General features: G+C 44.9%; 1 protein-coding gene across 1 annotated transcript in view; it reads left to right on the forward strand.

The window, feature by feature from the left end:
* Window positions 1-4,927, forward strand: part of Znf35 (zinc finger protein 35) — a 37,656-nt gene that overhangs the window by 13,066 nt on the left and 19,663 nt on the right. The gene's annotated exons all lie outside the window — the stretch shown is intronic.

Here is a 4,927-nt window from a genome sequence, read left to right on the forward strand (position 1 = left end):
AAAAAAAAAAAATCAAAAATGTGGAAGGGGGAAAAAAAAAGCACCGTGGCTCCATTGAGAAGCTGGGTGGACACATTTTAATACACAACAGAGAGAAAGAATATGAAATGGGATGCCTACAACAAAGCTCCACCTCCTAAAGGGTCCACAACCTTCCCAAACAGCACCAACAACTGAGGATCAAATATTCACATACAAAGATAAATAAGCAAAGAGAGGTAAATAATACCAGGCACATCCGAAAAAGCAACAGGAAACATGTTTATACATACACACATAAAATTCATATGCAGTAACACCTTACAAGGTGATAAAGTTCCTCGCAAGAGCCAAAAACTAACAAAAACCTCAGTGCCAGACAGGGGAAACATCCTTTTGAGCTGTTGGTTATGGGGGGGGGTGTCTAATAAACTCCCTAACTAGTATGGCTATACCTGTTGTCCTTGGTTGCTTCCCAGAACTTGAAGTTAAGAACCTATTACTGAAGAGACAACACATGTGGAACACAAAATTTGGAGAAATTGAACTGGAACTGACTAGAAACAACATCCTTATGAGAACCTAGCTTTCATAGGATTTGAAAAGTGTAGTGCAAACTGCCAAGAGAGACAAGCAGTCAATAGTCCACCCAGCTGTAAAGCCCACAAACCATACCAAGGTGAGCTCTGACAAGGTATCCAAGTGGAGCAATAGTGGTGGCTGGTAGCTAACTGCTGTCCAATTGGCCTTTAGGGCTCATCAATATTGTGAATTCATGCCCGGTACTGTCAAACAACCTGACTACTCATAGGTGGAGAAGTTATAGACCCTAGAGGAGGTCCAACATACTTCAAATCAGAATTCAAACATGGAAAATAGTTCTGATGCCCAAACATGATGGTAAAGGGGCTAGGAAGTATACACTGAACCATTTGCTTCAAACAAGAAATAGTTCTTTTGGTCAAACATGATGGTGAAGGGGTTAAGAGTTATACAGTGAACCATTTGCCTCTGACACATGAAAACAACACACACAACGATATTCTCCAACTAATAGGGAAAGTCATGCAGTTTTAATTTATTTGTATGGATGTTTCGCCTACATGTATGTCTCAGCACGTCATGTGTGTTTGGTACTTGCAGAGGCCAGAGAGGGCACCAGATCTTCTCTTAGAGGAGATGGTTATGAGACACCATGCAAGTGCTTCAGGTTGAACCTAAGTCATCTAGAAGATCAGCCACTGAGCATGACTGCTCAGCCACCTTTTAGTCCCAGGTAAATGATAGTAGTACATGAAGAGGCATTGTCCATTTATTTTTCACTGGACCAAACCAGTCCTCCCACTAACAAAGCACTGAGCTGCTGGACAGGATGCCCAGCAGAGTGAGGGGCAGATTATCTTTTAAGGCATACAAATAAAACATGCTCCAAAACACAGTAAAGCTGGGCGGTGGTGGTGCACGCCTTTAATCCCAGCACTCGGGAGGCAGAGGCAGGCGGATTTCTGAGTTCGAGGCCAGCCTGGTCTATAGAGTGAGTTCCAGGACAGCCGGGACTACACAGAGAAACCCTGTCTCGAAAAACAAAACAAAACAAAACAAAAAGCAAGAAAAAGCAAAACAAACAAAGAAAAAGCCCACAGGAGAAAAGAGACTCTCTGACCAGTCAAGATGTAAGTTGTGCAAAACACTACAGGAGCAGTATTTAGATATTTGGGACTACCCACCCATGCTAGAGTGTGGTTTCCAGTGATGCAGCTGCCCATGACTCGCCCATGTTCTTATAAGGAATCTCTCATGTATTTTCCTGTAATTCTTTGGTCTGTTGGTGGTGTTCTATCTGGAGGAAATAGGAATTGTTTACATAGCCCCTGGAAAAGTTACACAACACTGCTGACACAAGAAGAGGAATTCAAAGAAATAAAGATGCAATAAGTTTTTAACACATGAGCCTCTGAGAGACATTCCAGATTTGAATAGTGATCCACATATAATTCATTAGTAAATCACTCTGATCGCCCCTTCAAAATATGTGTGTAGCCCCCATTTTTTACTAGCTATTTCATTTCCAGTCGAAGCCATCATTTCCCTCTGCACAAAATGCAATACCTTTTTAATAAATTTGTGTTTGTTCTTTCTGTCTCTCAGCCTGTTCTCCAAAGGGCAGCAGGCACTGTTAACTTTAAAAGACAAATTAGCTTTCACACAAGGTCATTTTAGAATACCTCCAAACACAGAACAGGTTTTTCAGAGAATTTACAGGAACAGGTTTCTTGGCTCATGTCATATTTCGTAGGCAACAAATTAGAATGTGTGACAACACACACACACACAACCAACAACCTAACAACAACAAAAGAAAGCTTGTTTCTCTCCTTGTTTCTGAGTTCTTAACAGCTTGCTTCCTGCAGCATCCAGAGAGATCCAAAGCCCTTACCACGGCCTCTAATATCCTTACTGCCTCACGTAATTCCGGATCCAAGAGTTTTGTTCCTAATGTCCCCACAGGAACACACTTTTCCCGGATGGGCTGCATGTTTCCTTCGTTTCCTAAATATGCTTCGTCTATGCAGTCTACCACTTCTCCCTCTTTTGATTCGCTACCCGATAGCTACCAGGTATCTCATTTCACCTCCCTTTACTTTAATGCAGCCTCATTTTTTTTTTTAACCACTGCATGTGTAGTTCTTAGAACAGTGACAGAGAAATAACCCACCATTATGTATTTTCACCTGCTGCAATATATAGCCGAATCTGACTGTGAGGCTTGGGGTTGTCTCTGAGAGCCTCAGTATCAGGAAGAGGTCTGGCTGACCAGGTAATTGGTTTCTCTTCCTGTGCTACTTGAAGCCTTGGCTGAACTCTCCAAGACTGACCACCCACTTAATAATAGCGATGTCTGGAAGCCAGGGCATCTGCAGATCTTCAGAGCATCTAAGGAACCTGGACAGCTCAGCTCTGGGGCACAGAGATGCTGAGACCTCCGGCTGCCTAGAAGGGCCTGAGGGCCTGAGGGGCGTGTCAGCTGGCCTGGGTACAGAGATGCGGAGACCTCCCGGTGCCTAGAAGGGCCTCAGGCTCAAGGAAGACATGCAAGTCTGTTGCCAGTCGCTAACTTTGCTCTGATGACTGCGTGTGGTTCGGTGAGGGGTACACCCTGGGCACTGGGCATTCCAACAGCGAGGGGCTCCCGCGGGTGGTGACGTCCTGGGTCTCAGGGGTGCCTGCCTTTGTCCAGCATCTCCTGTGCGGGGGGTGGGGTGATGACAGGACCTGCCAAGGCTCTCAGGGACCAGGCTCTCCCAGGACGACCCAACAGTGGACCTGTGTCCAAGCCCAGCTGTGTCGCCAGGGAAGACACTGGCGTCTGGAGGAGGGGATAGGATTGCCCAGGATTGCTCATTTATGCCCTCAACCAAAACCACCCATCACTGAAAGAGAAGATATGGAACAAACTTATAGGCCTACCCTGCTCATCAAAGGGGCAAACAGCATATTCCGAGGCCGAACAATCTTAAGAAATCAGTAATCAGGAAAATATTTAGCATCCATTAAAGGCCTTACGTGTAATACTTACTATTCTTATTACTGTTATCACTATTGTTGTAATTTGAGATAGGGTCTCACTATGTAGCATTGGCTGACTTGAAACTTTCTCTGTAGACTAGGTTGGCCTTGAACTCACAAGATTCGCCTGCTTCTGGTCCCGGAGTGCTGGGATTAAAGGCATATTTGGCTACCATGCCCTGCTACTAGTCTTTTTGAAAAAAATTAATTTATTATTACTGTGTATTGTGTGTGTGTGTGTGTGTGTGTGTGTGTGCGCGCGCGCGCGCGCGCGCGTATTCTGCAGGTCAGGAGGTTAACAGAAGTCACAACACTGCCCTGGGTGTAAATCACTCACGTGTGTCTGTTTACAGCGACTCAAGATCCGGTTAGGAAAGTCTGCACTGAACCCAAGGAGGCGATCAGGAAAAGTCTGCTGGACAGATCCTTTGGTGCAAAACAGTCACTGTGCTTGAGAATGAGGGTGAGTTGTCTTCTCTCCTGAGTGATCGACAGCCAGTCTGCCTGTGACGTCAGTCTGGAGAGGGGAATCTTGCCTGTTAAAGGAATTGGATCAGAACTGAAAGGGACCCTTTCCATTCTCCTCCCTGCGGCTCCCCTTCCCCTTATGTTTTTCTCTTTTTTTGAGATGAGGCCTCAGTATCCTAGGCCACCCTCAAAACTGCTCTGTGGTCAAAGACTGGCCTTGAACTCCTGATCCTCCTGTCTCCACCTTCCAAGATCATATACTTATGCCACTATGTCTGACAGAAAGGGAGAATTTCCTGAGGATATTATCAGTTAGCAGAAAACACAGAAGTGAGAGGGACCTCTGGACCTTGAGGAGAGAGGTTGAGGTGATGGGAAAGAACAATATGAGGGAACTCAGACTTAAATTTGAATCCTGTAAGGTCAAGTCTCCCTATCTGTCCATTGGGTGTAAGATTGGAGCTGTGTCATGACATGAAATATGGGGGCAGTTTCCAGCACTGAAGATTGCTGTGAGTTCCAGGTCAGCCTGGGCTACCTAGTGAGACCTTGTCTGAAAAATAAAAACCAAAAGATTCTTGTATGCTGGTATGTCTGTTCTAGCTTCCAAAATTCTGACAGTCTCTGAAGAGTGTGACCAATCAGTTTCCTAGTGAATGTAGACTCTTGGATGGTTTATACTGAGATATAGTTGCTAGGACTATAAATATATTGTCATATTTATTTAGAATATGGGGTCTTTTTAAGGTAATTATTGCAGCTTGGCATGGTAGTACACGCCTTTAATACTAGCACTTGGGAGGCAGAGGCAGGCAGATCTATCTCTGTTAGTCCAAAGCTAGCCTGGTCTACCTAACAGGAAGCCAGAGCTGTATAACACACACACACACACACACACACACACACACACACA

The sequence above is a fragment of the Mus pahari genome, chromosome 10, assembly GCF_900095145.1.
Source record: "Mus pahari chromosome 10, PAHARI_EIJ_v1.1, whole genome shotgun sequence".
NCBI lineage: Eukaryota > Metazoa > Chordata > Mammalia > Rodentia > Muridae > Mus > Mus pahari.